Here is a 20544-nt window from a genome sequence, read left to right as displayed (position 1 = left end):
GCATTTTCCACACCCATTGATAGTAGTCTGAGGCCACTGGTATATTTTCACCAAATTCTCTGCTTTTTTATAGCAGAGTGAAACCTTTCAAATCTTGCACTTCTTGCTCAGTGTACTTTGTGAATTTTGACACTGCGTTTGCTGGAGGGTTAGGATGCAAGGGAATTCATTTTTATTGCTTTTTCTTTTCTAATGGATAGAATTATGTTCCTAGGATAAATTGGCCCTCAGTGCCACAACATGGTATTTCTGGTATTCTCATTCAATTAGTTTTTCTCTGTCATTCATTTACTTTAGGGCCCAATGTGCCTTATTTTTAGCACATATGTATTAGATAAAAATACAATTCTTAGATTTCAAAATAAACATTTTGGTCTCATCTTTCACAGTTCATCTTCAAGAATTTACTATATTTCATCTTCTGAAATCTTGGCTTGCCTGTGCTTTTTTCCCCTCTTGGTTGTTTTATTCTTTTAATTCTGTTGATTCAGTTTATTTTTGAAAAGTCATTTTGTTCCTTCCACATCTTAAACTTTCTATAAAGTTATATTTTTAGTGGCCTTTTCATTCCCATCTGTACTTTTTCTGGTTAATCTAAAAAAAAAGAAAAGCTTATGTATAATGTCTGTGCTAACAACATATGTATCCTTCTCAGATTTTTACTGTAAGATTGTTTTCCAGTAAGTAGTTTGTCTCTCCTCCAAGACAGTTGACTGAACTCAGCTGTGAAGCAAAGGAAAAATCATATGCAAACTTCTTAGCAATTTCTATCTCAATATCACAAAATCCTGGCCTTAAAAAAAATGCATTCTTGCTGTGTTCTCTTGTATATCTCAATATTGCTTTAAAAGCAATGTTACTTTGACCTGCTGATGTATCTATTTGTATTCCCATTAGCATCACTTTTTAGCGTCATAAACGTGCCTTCTTTGTCTCTGCCTCTTGAAACAGAGGCAAGTTTTTGGTCTTTTTCCTGTCCACTTCCCAGTTAGGGTTCACTAATATTGGTAACTTTAAAAATTTTTGAATCCCATGCTGTTTCAAATGTTTTGGAGCAGTTCCTGCAAATGTATTTAATTGTTTTTTAAAATCTCTTTTAAAACTTGCCTTTGTCATTATGTGTATAAAATTGTCAGTTGTCATGCAAAAATAACTGCTACAAGATGACAAGTGGTAGCTCTTTGTTTTCTCTGCAATGTCTTTGAATCCTTCTCTGCTTCCTGCTTGACATTTAAGATACTTAGCTTCTAAGATTATATATCAGGTTATATATAGCTTTTAAGGCTGTAAATGCTGTCATTCTTGTGGTATACTAATTTAAGGCATCAGGCGAGGTTTGTGGGGAAATTAGCATTTTTTAATTAGATTAGCTTCTACAGCTAGAAAAGTAGGCAGGCTTTTGTGTCTCTGACCCCTTTCTCAAGTCCTCAAAGGGTTTGGTTTTCCTACTCATCTCAGTTTGTCTACTTCAAGATACTGCTGTTCTCTACAAAGTGCCTGTGTCATCGCTTGACACACTGAATGTCACGACAAGGCTGGCAGTTGCTGATCTGGGTCTGTTCCTGTGTGATTATTATCATAAAGCAATTTTTGAGTTGTTTGCAATTTTGCAACTACAGAAAAGAGTAAGAAGATCAGCACAGAGCATGTACCAATTTGCTGTTGTAAGTATGTAGCAAGCTAAATGTGACAGCTTTTCAGGAATTCTCACAGTGCTGGAGATAATAAGAAAAACTCCAGGATACATGCTGCACAGTTATGAACTCATTGCCATTGTAAATGACACAGAATATGTTTTCTGAATGTAAATGGGCCACTCCTGTCTCTCAATCCAAGACATCCAGGGCAGTGAGAATATCTTTTGATCTGAAAAAGTAGAACATTTGGCACCGACAAATCTTTGTATTTCTTGAAACCTTAAATGACTGAAGTTGCATTTGCAATCCTGTATCCTAGAGCCTATGTAAGTGGACATAGGGCAGGAGAGCAATTCCAGGCTGGCAGCTAGAACAGTGCTAGTGTCACTGAAATCTGCCCACCCCAGAAGATGGAAAGAGAGAGCCAAGGATCTTGACTTCCTGCTCTTCAGTCACAAAACTAGTGAGTTCCCTATGAGCTTGGAGCTGTTGATGTGGTAGAAGGCTGTTAACAGCAAATGACAGCTGGTGCTGTCAGCTTGCACCTTTGCTGTGACCTGGAAGGTCAAAACAGACACACTGACTACACTATTTCTAAATATCTGACAAGCCTAGTATTATCTCAACTTAATATAGCAGAAATAAACATGGTCCTCATGTTCCTAAAAGGGAGAATATTATGATGGAAACAATATTATCCTCAGTGCCTAAAGATGTTAGGCCAAAAGAATTAATCCCTTTGAGAAGTCACAATCATTGCAGGGATGCCAAAAACCACACTGAGTTGGTAATTGCTTCTTTTCTGCAACACAGGAAACTGTCAGATGATGCAACTTTGTATCAGGTGATATCAGCCGTCCCTGCGGTTTTGTCTGTGCCATAAATTGATGATCCTAATGCAAAGTATTTGAATGTAATCCTGGTTGAAAGTCTAATTTATTTTTTAAGATGTTCACAGGAAATTATGTTGAATAATGATTTTAAAAGGGGGAAAAAAATTCCTCCTCTGCAAGTGCACCAACACAAGAGGATGCAATCTTTAGGGACTGTAGTCTGACATCCTCAACCCTTGGGTATTGTACTACTGTCAGGGTGATAAGTGTGTCTACTTAATATTGTGAACAAAAAATCTAACTGAAACATTGAGTTCTTCAGCTGGTAGGTTTCAAGCAGTTAATTTTAAAAAAATCATGATGGTATCTGAAATGCTGAAATCTTGAAAGATATTTGAGCTATAAAAATGCTCTAATTAAAGTCATTATTTAGTTCTCATCCCTTTTAGTTAGAAGTCTTAGATAAAACAGTCACTCCATAACTACTTCTACAAAAGAACTTCCAAACTTGATCATGTTGCAGAAATGTTGATCCTTGCACAATTTCAGAGCATGTAGCTACTACACTTAACCCTTTAAGCTCTTGGAAAATTAGACCAAAACCACAGTGTTTTGAACTTTGAACATCAGCTGAAAACAGTGTTATCAAATTTAAAATCATTCCATTTTGATCTCTGAAGTTATACGAGAGCGTCCTGGAACTGTCCACTGATTTTCTAATATGAATGTGGCTATTTAAATGCTGCTATCCATCTTCTTCCTATATGAAAGAAATGCCAGTCAGTGTTCCTTAGAAAGTATATTTCTGAATTGGACTGGCTTACTTTCATAGTAAGGGTTGGAAGGGACCTTAAAGATATCTAATTCAAAGCCCTCTGCCATGGACAGGGATGTTTCCCACTTAGAACAGAGCCTTTGAGCCCTTTGCTCAAAGCCCTATCCAGCCTGACCTTGAACACTTCCAAGGAGGGGACATCCACAAGTTCTCTGGGCAGCCTGTTCCAGTGCCTCACTACCCTCTGACTAAAGAATTTCTTCCTAATGTCTAATCTAAATCTCCCCTGTTCTAGTTTAAAACAGTTCCCCCTTGCCTTGTCACTTTCTGGCCACGTAAAAAATGACCCTCTCTTTTTCAAAAGCCCCTTTTAAGTACTGGATGGCCACAATGAAATCTTCCTGAAGTCATCTCATCTCCATGCTGAACAGCCCCAGCTCCCTCAGGCTGACCTCACAGGAGATATCCTCCAGCCCTCTGATGATCTTTGTGGCTCTTCTCAGGACCTGCCCTAACAGGTCTGTGTCTTTTTTGTGCTGAGGACTCCAGAGCTGGCCTCAGTTCCACAGATGGACTCTTCTGACAGTAGAGGGGCAGAATGACCTCCTTTGACCTGCTGGCCACCCCTCTTTGGGTGCACTTGGATTTCTGGGCTGTGAAAGCATACTGCTGACTCATGTACTTTCTGAAACCTTAGAATGTTGCAATGGCATAGTAAAAAACTTGCTGTAAAAGTACAGCAGTTCAGCTTTTAACTTGATGGAAATTATACATATATATATGCTAGGAAAATTATTTTGGATGCTAAAGTATATGAAAAGATTTTTCATTTAATTTCTTTAACAGTGATGTTAGGGCAAGTGAAATCATGTTTTTAGGATAGGAGAAGGGAAATTACCTGCAAAAGACTTTTACTTTATTAATGCAGGCTGCTGCCATGGAATATTTGGGGGAGGTGGCGTCTGGGTAAGAATTGTGTTGTGTTGTGCTGGTAGAGAAAACTCAGCATAAGCAATAAAGTTCCCATTGCTGTGCTGATGTTATCACTGATGCTGGTAGACAAACAAAGAAGTAAATAAAAATTATTTTCAATGCTAGCCAAATGGAAATGGACAGAATTATTAAAGAAGAATCAGTTTCTATTCTTTAAAGGTCATTTTAAACAGTGAAAAGTACCTTACAACTCAGAATTCAGTGTTTTTTCAAGCTTTAAATGATTGTGTTGTATGTGGGATGTACAAAGGTGGGAAGAACTGTTGTAGCAGATTCACTTCCTGTGGAATGAGATCCTAAGCTGATGTTCAGCAATTCTAGGCAGGCACCTTTTATTTTAGAATTTAGATATCTTCCTGTCTATTAGATTGAAAGTCCACTATGTAGCATTATGTATTGTATTCGAAGTAGTATGTTGAAAATGTCTTGTGCTTTAAGTTGGAATGCTTCATAAACTAACTGCTGTAAAATGTAACAACCTATTTACATTGCTGCTTAGATATGTCTGTGTTTCTGGTATATTTTCACATCTGTCTCCACTCAAAATACTTGTTTTTATGGTAGATGGGAACAAATTTGAAGATTGTAACAATAAAAAATATATCTTTCTGTTGAAGATGAAAACTAAAGTGCTTGTCTGCTTCACTGTGGAAGGTGAGAAAACAAGGAATGAAGGAATGTTTCTGGTTTAGCAACAGTGGTGCTTTGGGAAGGTCTGTAGATGACTAGTCCAGGAAGGAAAGACAATCTGGTTCCATCTGGATTTTTTTCCTGTTCCAATTGCATTGACTCAGTAAACTGCTTTTGGTTTACTACAGTAAATAAAATGGAACTAGAGAACCAAACAGTTGCAGAGAGAACATACCAGCTATCATGCTTGCTTCAAATATCTCCTAATTTATTTAATTTGAAACTTTTTCTGGACAACAGCCTAGTGAAATTTTTGAGTTAGAAAATGATACTATGAGAAAAGGTGTGCTTAGTGACTAAGCAAGGAAAAGGGGTGGAGTAAGAAGTATTTCAGTTAATTATAAGCCAAAAGGCACCTTTGTTTATTCTGTTTATGTCTTACTATTTCTAACCACACCAAGCATACTCTGTGTAGTTCTGAATTACCAGACAGCACAGGCAATTTCTTTTCAAGTATCTGCATTCTTCTCTCTCCTTTTTTTTTCCCCTGAGAGAATGACTACTTTGCTGTTTCAAATAGAACTTACTTTGTTTTATTTGAAAGAATTCACACTCTTCTGGCATTTTGAATGATAGCTGTACCAAGCCTTACATTATTATTTATTTGCTTTGAATATTCACATCATCTAAAGAAGCAGCAGTCAAGAGATTCTTTTGCTACTTGGCTATATACCTCACAGTACAGTAGTTTGCCTGCCAAAGTTAGAATGTCTTTGATTTTGATAGTTAACTATCAGTTTTGAGAAAGATTGTGAAAGGAAAAAGAAACTCTGTGTGTTTACTGCAGAGGAATATTTTTGTTTGTGTACAGTAACTCTACTAAAGCATAGTATCTTTCAGCTCTCTTTTCTGAAAGGAAGTGTGCTTTCCTCTGGGATATCAGCCTGGAAGAGGTTAATTTTATCTTGGAAAAATGTATCTTATGTAAGATGTAACAAGAATGTATCATTAAAAATAGGATTTTCAGGACTTGTGCTGAAAATCATTTGGAAGGGATAAGCTGTGCTATATGCCACAGTATAAGTGTAAAGAGAATTAATTTTTACTCTGTGCCAGTTTTTTACCCCATGATTTAAAAGGCTGCCTCTGGTCAAGCACATATTAAAAGTCAGAAAAAAAAGCAAACTATAGGTGGTGTCCTTTAAATTGGCATGGCAGGGTAAGGATTCCAGAAGTAGGAGTGAAGGACAGCAATGGCAGCCTTACATTGATGTGCCAGGAGTCACTGTATGAAGTTTGGTGATGAGATTTTAGAGTGGCAGAAATCAGGCCACAGGCCTGCCCCTCACTTATAAGCTGCTTTCTCCATCCTGTCTGTTGATCTGAAGATATCACCTTTCAAATAGATTTTGCCTGTTTCCATTCATTTCACTGACTAGACTCTTATTTCAAAACATGGTTGTATTTCTTTGTTGAGAATGCCATTTATGAATGAGTAATATTTTCATATTTATGCAGTTCAGGAACCCAAAGAATGTCATTCCTCCTGTCATGTCAGGCTATGGAAATCTGTCAAGCCCTAGTATTTGGAACTGAACAGTCAACATGACACTGCTTGAAGATTGTTTAGCTGTGACTGATCTATAGAAAGCAAGACATTTGGGGCCAAGGTGAGGAAATTTATTTGACTAAGTTATATTTGGTCTAGAAAGAAATATGTAGAATTTATACTTTAGATTATCCTACCCCAGTGTTACTGACTGTAACTTTATATTAATTAATATTTCACTATTTTCCCTTAGGTGAGCATTTTTAACTCTGTAGAACTTCTGTAATGGCACAATTCCATGGGAAGTTTTCAGCTATGCCTCATCCCGAATTCAATTTAGAGGAGTTTGCATGGGCAAGGTTTATAGATCTTACCAAAGAAGCCACCACAAATCATCTATTTCCAAGCCTGAAAGCCAGTGCTGAGGCATTTAGAGCTGCTGCTGTTGCTGTTGTAGCTCATAAACTGCAAGCCATGGCATATGAACCATGCTGTTTGTAAGAGCTGGAGTAGAGCATGCATGGTCCACTGAATACATTTTCTAAATCCTGGACTTCAAATATTTTTTGTCACTAGAAGACTGTAAAAGTTTCAGCATAACCCCCTGTTTACTTAACTGGTATGGAAGTTAGTACATTTCTGGGGTACTTGAAGAAACCAGACCTCTTGCATTTTTTTGCAAGGTACAGGATTCCAACTTGCAGAGTAACAAGGCATTGAGCGGTGCAAGTTGTCTCTTTTTGTTTAATGAAAATGAATAGTGCTTTTCCCAAAAGTTTGATTCTTACGTGATTCATTCAACTATGATATAGGATATTGAACAACTAATTAAAGTTTGATACCCAATGAAATAATGTAGTTGTATTAGGTGGAAATGATTTGAAGTTCAAATCATGGGCTTAGTCTGGTTTGTGATATATGGCTGGCTTTGGGTTATTGTGCATCTTTGGGTGTTTGTTCGGGGTTTTTCATTTGTTTTTAAATTCTGTCCAAGATATGTATTTCAATGCATATAACCTTTATAAAAGTACTCGAGTGTAAATGCATATAGAGTAGAATAAATCAGGATTTATAAAATCGTTACTTATTAATGATGGTGAGTACTCAGAGTCCAAATTTCCTTAACCAATTCACTTTTGCTGTAGCTTCTGTGAAATGGGAAAGCATAAGAATGTTTCTATTAATTTTCTTACAAAGTAGATGTGGGATCTGACAGTTTACCCATATTTACAGATGGTCAGAAGGTTCTTGATTTGTTTCCATTTGGATTCACAAAGAACCTTTTATTTAAGAAAAGAGAGCCCTTGCTTACCTTGACGCCCATGGGAGACCCTGGGTGGAAGAGACTGCTAAGCATTTGTATTCTCCCTCTCTTGTTTCAAGGAGAGGTGAATTTGGATTCTCCTGAAGAAATCCTGGCTGTTACAGGAGGGATATCAGGAAGTATTGTCTCATTTGAACCCCTTCCTTCTGTGGAGTGACAAGGGAGGCCTAGGTTTTGGCTTGTGTGAATCTCTTGGGTGATCTATAATCCCTTTTGTGGTGGCAGAAATGCCCTTCCTCAGTAGTATGTCTGGGCAGAAATTCAGCAATGTGGCTCTGACAAAGACTTCCTTCTATTTAGTAACTCTGTTAGAAGAGAGGACGGGATGGGGTGGAATATAATTTAGCTACCTAAAAATGTCAAGTTATATTTAAGAAATTCAAAATTCCACTATGGAGGATTGAAGCTTCCCTCCCTCCCCCCACCAACCTTGAAGAAGTGATTAACCGAGGGTGCCTCTCAGCATGGAGACTGCTTGCTGCTATTGTCTCCTGCAGAAACAACTCATTGCTGCTAACTGGTTTAACTGTATCATGTCCTTGAACGTGTTTTCCTCTAACCACCTTTCAGGATTTGAGGACTGTTCCATAGTGTATATAACAACATACAGAGAAAAATGTGACAATAGTACTCTTTTCCTGACCAGTTTTTTTTCTTTCCATCTGTCAAACGCTTGAGTTTTCTTTTTTCTCCTAGTGCCACTGCAGCAAAAATGCCTGCCTTTTGTTTATGTCTTCCTACATGAGCATTGTGACATCATCAGTGGTATCGCCAGGGGAAAAAAATATGCATAGCTGTAGCTAAACCAGCTGCTCGTTAGCAATCTTTCTAGTCTGCTTTCATTTCTTCTCATTAATGTACACACAAGAGTGTTTCCTGCCTAAGAGACATGGAAGGTTCTCAGCCACAAAACATCTGCTCAGTCCTTGTCTTTGGATAGATGAAAATGGTAGCACTTCAGAATACACTCACTCTTGATAATGGCATTTTTAAAAAACTGAAATGAATGTGAGAGTGTAGAAGATACTCATTACTGGATTTAGCTGTAGGTAATTCTGAATCCTTTGCTAACCATCTTGTATAATTCAGTGTAATCACAGAGACTGCGTATCAACTGTTACAAAACCATAATAATACAAACTGAGCGAGATGCCAAGAACAATAAAGAAATGAGTTTTGTCATTGATTTGCATGACGACATGGTAAGGCGAATGAATCTGTTAGTCATGCTTGTCCCTTCTTCCATGCAAATCAGCAGCAAAACTTCCACTGACTTTGACAGGACCAGAATAATGCCAACCATGAGCTACAAGCTGTCATTTATTCTAATGAGAGAGATCTTAAATAGAATAAGGAGGTATTTCATTTGTGGAACGTTAATGAGAAAACAGTTTCTTTTGCTATCTCATGTTATCAAAATGCTCTGAATTATTCTAGAGATAATTGACTATTTTGTAGAATAGCTGCATCTTTGCAATGTTAATATTATGGATAATTGTGTGTTCAATACGAGTTTTCAGGGCGGAGGAGAGATGTTCATTTATCATCACTAGCTGTTTGTAGAAAGCTAGCTTTAAATTAGAATACTCAGGGAATTCACTCTGCAGTAGGAATCAAGCTATCACTAAATATTCTAGCATGGAACCCTGATACTGATAATGGATCAGTGAAAAAAATAATTAATATTTATCTTTTTCTGTAAGGGCTTTTGTAATTTGAATCTAGATATTCACTTACTCTAATATGAAATACTCAGGTAAATATTATGTTTTTAAGCATTATAAAATGTTATTTAAATTCATATTTTTTGTTTAAAATAAACAAGAAAACCCAAGCCAACCAACCAAACGCACGCATGCACACACACATAAACAAACCCCAGAGCATCACCAAATATTACCAAGAAGAGATTAGACTTCACTGTATTACATAATTTGTCATTTGGATTTGAGAGTAATCCCTGCCCAAATGGCCAATTCTTATTCACCTGAGTAGCCTCAGTGAAGCCAGCAAAACTCATTTTAAGACCAAAGATTACACGATAATGCCCTTGACTGATGAGACAAATTTAAATTAAGGGGCTGTTTTTTAGGTATAATTTTTCATTTGGAAGCTTGTCCTCCACATAAAGGATAAACACTGGCAGATTAAGTGTTGGCAAAATATTACCTCTTCAGAATATTAATTTCAGTGTGTACTGTGTGCAGAGTGATGCAGACAATGCATGGCTTGTGCCACTCCCCACAAGAAAAAATTACTTGTAACAAATCTCTTGAATTTCTTCTTGGACCAGCATTACAGTGGGAATCATAATAATAATTAAAAAAAAAAGTTCAGGGGATTTCCATAACAACTGCTGTCTTAATGAACTAAAGAAGCCTTAGAATTTGTTATTCCTTCCTCATAGTAGACCTCAGCTGATAAAAATATCCGTAGCCGGTGAAATCAGTGGCATGCCTGGCTTTCTCAGACAAAACTCCCATGTGATCACACAGGCAGCCTCAGTGAGCCCGAAGCTGCTCAGCAAGCAGTAGGTAATGAGTCTTTGTGCAGAGTGAAGCTCTTGTGGCTGAACAATAAAGCATATGGTACCAGCAATAAAACACAGTGCTGGGAAATTTAAGAAGATTCTGCTGGAAGTGGGAAGACAGTGAATATGTCAAACGTTATAAAATGACGATCAATCTGGTTTGGTTCCTAATTAATAAAAACAGTGCATGGATTGGAAAAACAACAATTTGAACAGGTCAGTTTTTTTTATAGATTCTTCACACACTTCAGTGTTTTAAATATAAATGGGTTCTTTGCTATTTCTTTATTGTTAATAAAACCAGGGTTTTTTCATTTTGTACGGTGGAATTGGAAGGATGCACATAGTCTGATACCAAGCTAAATAAATTGTGTAAGTTCTGTGATCAAATTCATTGTAAAAATGTTTTTACCATTATTCCTAGGCAATTCAAACTTCAATTGTGCATGAAAAATGGGATAGCAAGTAAAATTAAATTTATGCTAGATGGATCATTTACCAATATCATAAAATATTTAGTAACAACAATCTATTACTCTGCTATGTATTCAAGACTAATTCTTTCTCAGTAGGAGATCTGTAGTGTTTGTGTTTGGTTAAACATAATGTAACATTAGAGCATATCTTACAGTGCACTTACATGGGATTTTTTCCCTCCACATTCTCCTTGGAAATTTTTGGAAGTGATGTTTTGTGTTATTTTTAATGCAATTGTATACGTATGGGAGTGATACATTATAACCCTCTGCATGCATTTCACTGTAATGTTAATGTAAAATATGTTATTATTTTTCGAGCAAGTAATTATTTCTCATAGTAGTTCTTAGTTAATTATACATAATTATTTTATTTTTTGAAAACTGCTCCCAAAGATTTCTGTGGCCTATTTTTCTTAATGAGGATAGATGCAAAATCATGGTGATTTCACATCATATAGAAATTAACAATGTAAAAGTTTTATTCCTTAAATTTCTTTACAGTATTGGGCTTGGGTTTTTTTTCTTTCTTTTCTGAGTGCTGAAGATCGTAAATTGGTTATGCTGATTTTTGGGGAGTATTTTAGCAGGAAGGAGATGGAGCCCTTGAAAAGCGATTGGGGAAATAAAGAAACAAAACTCGAAATGTAGAGAACAGTATCTCTTTTCATGTGCACTTATGATTCCAAGGGAGAAATGTGCTTTATAAGGAGCCCGTTTGTTCTGTGGCTGTGGCCTTGCGGGAGGCGCAGGGCCCGGCGCGCTGCGCTGGCGGTCCGTCCGTACCGGTTCGCTTTGTGCGGGCACGGCGGAGCCCGCGCTGCCCGCCCTCGGTAATTAAAGAAAGGGAGAAGGGGAAGGGAGCCCGGGCTGCGGTTGCAGAGTCGGGGGCGGGAGCAGCGGCTCTCCCATGGAACGGCCGCGCCGGGCGGGCGGCGCTGGCCCGGTTCGGGGCGGGGGGCGCGGGCGCTGCCGCCCGGCTCGGCGGGCCCGGGGCGAGGGGCGGGGGCCGTGCCCAGCATGCCCCGCGGCGGGGGGGCCGGGCCATGCAAATGCAGGGGCGGGGCGCCGGCGCGCGGAGGGCGCGTGCAGGTACGGCGGGCGCGGGCCGGGCGGCGGAGCCGCGGCTGCTCCGGCCCCTCCGCGGCAGCGCGGCCGCACACGGGCACGGGCACGGGACCGGCCGGGGCCCGGCTGCCTCCGCGGCTGCCTGCGCTGCGGGCGGGGCCGGGGCCGCGCGGCCCGCGCGCTTTGGCCGTCGGAAATGTGCTTTGGCTTTAAGGGCATCATTTTCCATTCGCAAATATCGCTGATACCTAAGCGAAGGTGCTTTGCAGTCCCTGCTTTAAAACGGTTCTCCTATAAAAGGTAATTTTATATTACAATCCTGATACAGCTTGGCATCTCAGAACGCAGGCCTGTTCGCGTTTTAGACAATAGATCAGAAAGGATATGTGAAAATACTTTTTCACTGTACTTATGTGCAGCTATTAATTTATTTTACAGAGAACCCTGGTAATATCGCAGTAACACCTGCAGTATGTACTGAAAGATTGGATGAGATAACACTGAACATGTCACTCTATGCTAATTTAAATGGAGAATATACAGCAATATACAGTCATACAATTATCATATAATTATTATATTCATCTAAAATGAGTATGGTGGATTTTAAATTTAAATTTATGAGGTGGTTAGGTACTTACAGTAAGTGCATACAGAGATAAAATTAACAGTGTGCAGTAAAATAACAATAGGAGCGTCTCTACAGAGCAACATTCCCACTGTTACAATGGAATCACAACTTTGAAATACACCTGTCTTGTCTATATATATAGGAAAGAAACAATAAAACAAACGTATTTTCTGTGGATTAGGCTCTTCATATTCTAAAACACTCCCAGGGTCAAGTTTTTTAAGAAAGCTTAAAGAAAAAATTCCTGAAGCAAAAAGGTGTTCTGTGTTGCTACCAAGTAATGGTAATTTTAAGACATACTTTTCTTTACCCCATCTAAACTCTATTGAAGCTGTGATTATGTAAACATTTTATGCTGCAATTTGAATGGTGGCTGTTGAGTTTCTTTTAGAATCATTAATAGAACCAAATCCTTATGTACGTATCCGGCATTTTGGAGACAGAGGCGTGATTTTGATCTCTCATGTTACTGGAGTTTTGTGTTAATTACACTATATCAATTTACTTCTGGATCTGAGGAGCCCAAATCTGGTGTGCAGTGTTTTGGTTTGAGGATGCAGTGGTAACTGTGTATCTTAGATTTTTGGTCTTCATTGTTTACCAGAAAGAGGAATTTACATTTATCTTGCTTTAGACAGATGCAGTAGTTGACTGAATGAAGTTTAAGTTCAATATAAATTGAAGACATGTAAGTCATGGTTTAGAGTACACAGTGGCAAATGTTTGGAAACTTAATTCCAAAGCTTAAATATTTTCCCTGAGATAGCAACAGATGATTGTCTCATCTAAAACTTTTGCTTGCTCTTAAAATGTACTTCTAGTAACTGAACCTTGACGTTTAGAGATGTTTTCCCTTTGAACAAGCAGGTGGAAAGTCAGGCTGAAGCAAGGCAGCTATAATAAAATTGCAGCATTGGTAAAGATGTCTTAAAGATACATTTACATGCAGTCTGTTAATATCTCTTTTTTCTCTTGCTCTGGGCTGGACATGATGCTGAGAAAAACTGGATTATAGATGTACCCTTTCCTCAGTAAAATATCCCCAAACACCATCACATCTTTAAAATGCTGATACCACTTAAAGTCCTACCAGTGAGTTTTGATCACTGTTGCTTCATTGCTCTTTTCTAGGCTTTTTTGACCCTGGAAAAGGGTTTGAGTGTAGATAAAAAACAGAAACGATTTATCTACAAATGTACAGAAAACAAAAATATTTACTGGGTTAAAACAGCTCTGGGATAAATAGCATGTCTTTAATTTCTACATCTCTCCACAGATATGGATACAGTATTCTAATGAAACTTGTGATAAATGGGAGATGTGAGTAATTTATAAAAAAAAAAAAACAAACTGGAAAATTGTAGCCTTTTTCTTCCCCCACATTTGCATATAATTCTTTCCTACAGCTCCCCTATCTCTACACCCACCCTACAAAAAAGAGGTTTGTATTTTTAGCACCTCTGCTTCAGTTTTCCATTACTTCAAATAATTTTTCCACAAAAAAAAAAAAAAAAGGAAAATGGGAAAAGGAGTAAAAGCTTGTATTGCTGTAACAATTTGATGAAAAATTCACTTAATACATGTAAGTGGACAACTTAAATATTGTAAAGTTAAGGATAAAAAGAAGAGGAGCTGCTTGATTTTTTTAAGGTTTTTCTATGCTTAAACGCCAAAATATAAGCAAGGATACTTCTTAGAAACTAGCATCCAAATGCATTGGACAATTTGCATTCAGGCTTTCAGATGAAAAGATCCATGGCTGTTGTTTAGTACTTTATAAATAATTTCGTGGAATATATAAGTTGAAGTCCTGATTGATTTGGGGCTGGTTTGTATCCTGGTCTTCCATAAGCAGCAGGGATTTGCATATTTATTCCATTGTCTAATGTGAAGTAGGAAATGTGGGCTGCAGAGTATGGAGCCTGACCCTGATCAGTCGTTCTGAGGGATACAGGCAGGAGCTACAACATCATTTACCGATGGCAGCTTCTCCTTCTCGTGTGGTTGTTGGATTTTGATGAGGAAATGCAAGCAGCGATACCATTATGTAGTGGGAGGCTGCAGAGTAAATAAGCCTCTGTGGTATTTGTAGCTCTCATTAGCATGCTGCCCCTTCATTACATTTATTTATTCAATTCTGGCACATCATTTCTGTGCATGCCTATAAGGAGGTGATATTTTGGCCGTGCTGCCGGGGGATGGAGGCTGTGGGCCGAGCCCGGGCTGCGGGCGCGCTGCGGGGCCGGCGCTGTGTGTGCGGCGGGGGGCCGACGCGGGGCCCCAGGCCCCTAAAAGCTGAACAAGGGACCCAGCTCGGGAACAAGGCTTCCCTCTCTAACACATCTCGGGAACAAGCTTCCCTCTCTAACACATCTCGGGAACAAGGCTTCCCTCTCTAACACATCTCGGGAACAAGGCTTCTCTCTCTAACACATCTCGGGAACAAGGCTTCCCTCTCTAACACATCTGCCCGGGCTGCTGTGAGCGGGGCCGGGCTGTGCGGTGCCCGTGGCCTGTCCCACCTGAGGAGCTCCTGGCTGCTCCTCCTGGGATGATGGAATAGGCTGACACGGTGCTGCTGCAGGAGGAGGTCGGGCGTTTGGAATAGGGATATTATGAACTTCTTAGTGAACATTTGATGATGAACTTCTTAGTGATTTAAAATCTGTTCTTTGTCACTATTGAACAGAGTCTGCTTTAAATGTATCATGAATGTGTTAACAAGGAAGCTGGATTGCAGATGTTTTAGTTGCACTTCCTAAGCGATAGCCATCTCTAGTAAATGCCATTGTGTGGGGGTGATAGGGTAAACAAAAAATGCTGAAAGCCACAAAATGTATTTGTTAATTGTTTTTAGAGTGGACATCGAATGGTAGCACTGCTTACTTCCAACATGGACTGTGACAGCTGAGCAGGCTATTCTCAAGCAAACATTTTAAACTTTTAAATATTTTATTTTAGGGGCAGGGAGGGAAATCCCACGACTCGGGGGGGAATTGACTCCTAGAGTTGCCATTGTTCTCCTGTCTTGTACCAGAGTCTTTATGGAAGAATTCACTTTCAGAGTAGACAGAGGTTTAACTTTGTAGCTTTCAATTAAATTGCTCAGTTGTTTACTATTATGCTTCTCACCTACTCTTGCTTCTAAACAAACATCTATTCATTAATAAAATGGAAAAGCGGAAACTGCACAGTATTAACCTTTTTAGCTCCTTTGGAAAAGACAGGGTGATCAGAGATGTAATAAAGCGAAATACATCAAATAATAAAAAGAACCCACTTCAGGTTGGAAGTGTAAGCCACATACCTTCACAGCAGTGCTTTCAGGAGAGCGTAGGGCAGATAATTAATTTTGTCCCAGCAGACTCCCCTGGCTGAAGTGGTGCTGAATGGTCATAAGGTGCTTACAAGTCAGGCAATGAGATGGCAGTGGGCTCGCTGCTCAGCTCCTATTCATCATTGTCTCAGTGACAAGAGTGCCTTGGGAATTGCATGGGAACATGCTTGTTATTAGACCTGCAGCTCTTCTGTCAGCTTTCTAAGGAAGTTTTCAGCTTTGAATTATAAAGGGAACTGAAAAGAATTCTTAGACATGTTTATTAGTATACAAGTCACTACAGGCATAAACCAAATTTTCTTTAGCATAAAAAAAAGTAAAGAGAGTCAACATTCAGTTTTAACAGCTGGGAATGTAATTTCAGGTCTGTCTTACTGTGGTCTGTCATGTTGTGTTAGCACCACGGGCCCTTCCTTTGGGTGCCTTTGTGTTGATTATGTACAGGTGAGTAAGGACCTCTGGGGAATTTTTGCTGGCCACAAATATGAAATTACTATTGGAAATTTTGCCAGTAATTGAATATATGCTTTTAAAATAATTTTTGAGGTTTTCAGTTATTGAAAATACAGAGAATACTACTGGTTTACAGAGAAACGTTTTACTTTATTGATTATGCATATTTTGTCCCTCTTCATAAAAAAAAAAAATCTCATTCTATTGACCATGGTCACTAAATCTGAGACTTTGAAATCTTAGTGTGACTGATCTTTTTGACTCATTTTGTAAGGAAATTAGGTTTGTGCAGTTATGCTTTCTCTGTGCCTGTCATATTGTTCGATACGTCTATCATATTTTCCTAATTAGTTTTTTTAACCTGTTAGCTCGTATCAGCTGAGCTTGAAGCAGAAGCAGTTAATCTTCTTCAAGTATTGTGCAAATGGGTGGTGAGATGGGAAAGGCAGATTGCTAGTTCACACCAGTAAAAAACAATTTGCACTGTGGCTAAGACCCTGATTATCAAAGTAACCACATAAAGCCCAAACACCATGACCCTGGGGAAGAGCATCAGTGAAGCAGCCCTCATACTGGGCCTTGGGTAATCCATCCAGGAGAGACAAATCCATAAATAGTAAAGGTCCACTCGTTTCTCTGATTTTTTCTTCTTTTTTTTTTTTTTTTTTTAAATTCTTCTCATTTTTAGCTGATAGCTGAGTAGCTTATTTTTACCTTGTGTCCTTCTTAGAAGATTAGGTCAACTGTCAATTCCTTACATATATGTCAGTGGCAGAAGACGACTTCACGGTTGTGTTGTATGAATTCACTGTTTCCTGCATTCAGTAATTTGTTGTGTATGTTAAGGGGGCTTTTTTTGGATAATTTCCCTCCTCAGTGTTTAATTGTGAAATAAGATTATTTCTAAAAATATCCAGCTTTAAAAAAAATAAATGTATTGTTTTTCAGAGTTAAATAGATACACCATGAATGGTGCAAAGTCAAAAAGCAAATCCTAGAAACAAATAGCAATTTTACATCTTCTATTTTTGTGTAATTTTTTTTGTGGACTTGAATATATACTTAGGACTGTCTTGGGTGTGCATGAAAAGTGCAGATTGTAGCATTATATTTTGGTTGTACATTGTCCTTGATCTAGATAGAAAGCTTGAATTATTATAGCCATAAAGCTATTTTTGAAGATAGCAATTTCAAAACATCAGAGCCTTCCAGTAGATATTAATAATTTATATTTTCCAGTACGAATAGTTTTATTGACTTTATTGTCTAGGGAGAAAGATGCACTTAAACTTATTTTTACTAATTTTGGCTGTACTTGTAGCCAAGCCTTGAATGAAGTCATGATTTTACTGTCATGCCATGGAGCTACATTCATTTCATTGGTGGCAATTGAATGTTGGCTCCTGGTGACCAAATTTTTTTTTGTTTTTAAGGGCCTGTTTTATTCTTCCTCAGATACTTCTGCTGATGAAAATAATGTGTTTTCTGATATTTTCCTAGCTGTTTAGTTTCGACCATTTTCTTTCAGCTTTATAGTAAAAAATAGCAACAGAGTTTTGAGCTACCAAAGAAGCCAGTCTGTAACTTTACATGACTACTAATAGCTGTGCCAAATATTTACTTGGTGTCTTTAAAATATGCACAGCACAGATTTTATTAGAGAATTGGGTTAATTATGTTCTTTCTAATGTCAGCATTTATTAAAAAGATAAAAACAAACTGTTATTAGAGATTTTTATGCTTTCAGTGTTTTAAAAAAAAGAGAGAAGGAAAAAAAGGAAAAAAATTTAAAAAACCCATCAGTCAAAAATCTTTTGATTGGTTCCTTATAAGCCATTTGATGCAAAGAACCAAGATCATACAATAAATTTTAAATGTCTTGTTGCTGAAGTCCAAAGAATATAATCTGACTGTTGAAGTACTGGGGCTCCACACTCTTTTTCATGTGTTCCCTCACTGAACCTGGAAACTCCTGGAGCACCCAGATCTGTCAGTGCTTGCACAGGAACAGTAGAAGGTATTCCTGTAGCTGTGCCTTTTTTTGAGTGGATGTGACAAGGCAAAGGCATGAGGTTGGTCAAAATCATCTGCCAAGCTGAATTTGAGCGCTGAAGGGAGGAGAGTTGAAACAGTGTCCATTAGGGAACGTGCTGAGCATGTCTGTTGTGTAACGCTGCAGCAGCACTGAAACGCAAATGGCTGCTGGCTGAGCACAGGCAGGTCCTCAATATCACAGGATTTGGTGCATAATAAGCTGAGACCCTTTTTCATGCCACTTCTGTGGTGAGTTCTTATTATCAACATTTGTTAAAGCATAGTAAGCATGTACGTTAAATGTATATACGTAATTAAATTTTACCAGTGTATGACAGAAGAACACCAATGTTAGAAGAGCAACAAAATTTTCAGTTAAATAAAGAATAATTACTAAATAGCATAATTTTTCTATCTTATAACCCTCTACTGTGTATTTATTTTGATATCCAAAGAAGTGTGTATTTACACTTCCTAGGTGCCTGTTGAATCTAAAGATGTATTTCACAGGGGTGCTGCAAATGGTCTGTGTTAGGGCAGTGTTCTGCTCCACAGATTAGTTCTGCTCAAAAGCTGTGTATATTAGTACAGCTGATCTGCTTTTGCTGCTTGTGCTGCTTGTTCAAAGTGAGCTGAGCTAATGCAAAACCTTAGCTATCTGTTCAGATACATAGCACAGATGAACACCACTGAATGGTAACACTCAACTTTGAGGACGCCTGTATTTCTGTATACCACCTTCTTTATAACTGGCCTCCAGTGATCATGACAGAGCATGACTTTGCTATTCCATTTATATTTCTTTTAAATAGTGAAGGAAATTTGAAACCAGTATTTTTGTCTGAGAGAGTCCCACTTCTGTAGGAAAGGAATCTTTTCATAACCTTTTGCTTCAGTCCCTTCTCATGATTTTTTCTTTCTTCAGTTTTGCCTCTTTCATTGTGGTGTTACTCGATCTGAATTACCATTTTCAAAACCCAACTAATTTAGGCAATTTTTCATGTTTTTAGGCACATCTGTGACATTTCTCAAAATGTCTCTACTAAGAATTTCAAGTCTTTTCAGTAATGTTCTTTGGAGCGAGAATGCTTTAACTATCATTGGTTTTTAATGCAGATAAAACACTTTATCGCTTTCTCCTTTTTAAATATTTTTGCCAAGTTTAGACATGTGGAACATACATATGTAACTTGTAATGAAGATGAGAGAAAATAGGTAAAAAGCGAGAGAGTGAGAGTAAGCTTTTCATGTTCCCTCTCCAGAAGAAGCCATTTAGAGGTCAGAATAGCCAGCATAATTGATTCCTGCCAGAGGCAGTATGAGTTTATATCTTTACCCTTGACTTGACTTTTAGCCTATATTTGTTTAGCCATTTAAATTGTTGTAGCCATTTCTTCCGACCATGCCCTTGGCAGTCTCACTGTTGACACTTTCACTACGCTTCCTCTGCATTTGAAGTCATAATGCCTGGAAATACTTTTGAAAGAAAGCATGTAGGCTACAGCTACATACTGTGTAACTCTAATCCCAAGAGCTAAAGCTTTCTCAATTAAAGCAAGCATTGTGTAATATAAGGTGTATTTCCTCACAGGGAAGTTCTGACTAGATATTGAAATTGTGATTTTGATGTTACGTTGGCTGGGATATGCAAATGTAACGCTTTAAAGATGTAATTAAAGCTTTTAGAGAGAAAAGTTGATTTTAAGGAGTCCAAAAGATGAATTAAAGGAATTCAGTTGCCTTTTATTGAAGGGGGGAGAAGGGGGAAATTTATGTTCAGAAACAGAATTTTGGTAATTAATAAGCCAAACTGTCATTCCCCCAGAGATCCTATTATTGAATACATCTGCTTTGTGTATCAAACATTTCTTTTTGAAGTGTTTTAGAATTGATCATAATCCCATTGTATTTGAAGACAAGGCAGAATTACAGAGCCAGCAAAGCTCCTCTTTACTGATGCAGAGGTGCAAGGTGTAGGGAGGAGTGCGTGTTTCCTAGCAGTGTGGAGATGGCTGTAAAATTCCCTGTCCTTCCAATGGCTCTTTGAGCAGGAATGGTTTTTCTCTTGTGCTGAGGTTTGGCTGTGGCCATTGAGGACTGCAGGTCTTCTGCTTCTGAGTAAGGTTTCAGGATTAGTCTCTAAGTCAGGTTTGCTTAATGAAGTAAGAAGCAAGGCACTTGGAGGTTAGATGCTGGAGAGAGAAATGTTTTAATCCCCGGTGTCCATGTGGTTACCCTTCAGCATGGAACCATGGCTTGTGCTGTTGGAGCTCC

At 38.3% G+C, this 20544-nt stretch overlaps 1 protein-coding gene across 5 annotated transcripts in view; it reads left to right on the top strand.

Annotated features, from left to right (window-relative positions):
* Positions 1–20544, top strand: part of CSRNP3 (cysteine and serine rich nuclear protein 3) — a 96307-nt gene that overhangs the window by 45415 nt on the left and 30348 nt on the right. Inside the window, exon 1 of one of the 5 annotated variants that reach the window (XM_030952933.1) lies at positions 10188–10487. The exons of 3 other annotated variants lie outside the window; for them this stretch is intronic. The gene's annotated coding sequence lies outside the window, so the exon portion shown is untranslated. Of the gene's footprint in view, positions 1–10187; positions 10488–11962; positions 12116–20544 lie in introns of those variants that run through there. One more of the 5 variants, XM_030952934.1, reaches the window with a different exon arrangement.

The sequence above is a fragment of the Camarhynchus parvulus genome, chromosome 7 (assembly GCF_901933205.1).
Source record: "Camarhynchus parvulus chromosome 7, STF_HiC, whole genome shotgun sequence".
Classification (NCBI taxonomy): domain Eukaryota; kingdom Metazoa; phylum Chordata; class Aves; order Passeriformes; family Thraupidae; genus Camarhynchus; species Camarhynchus parvulus.
This window is presented reverse-complemented; position numbering and strand designations above follow the sequence as displayed.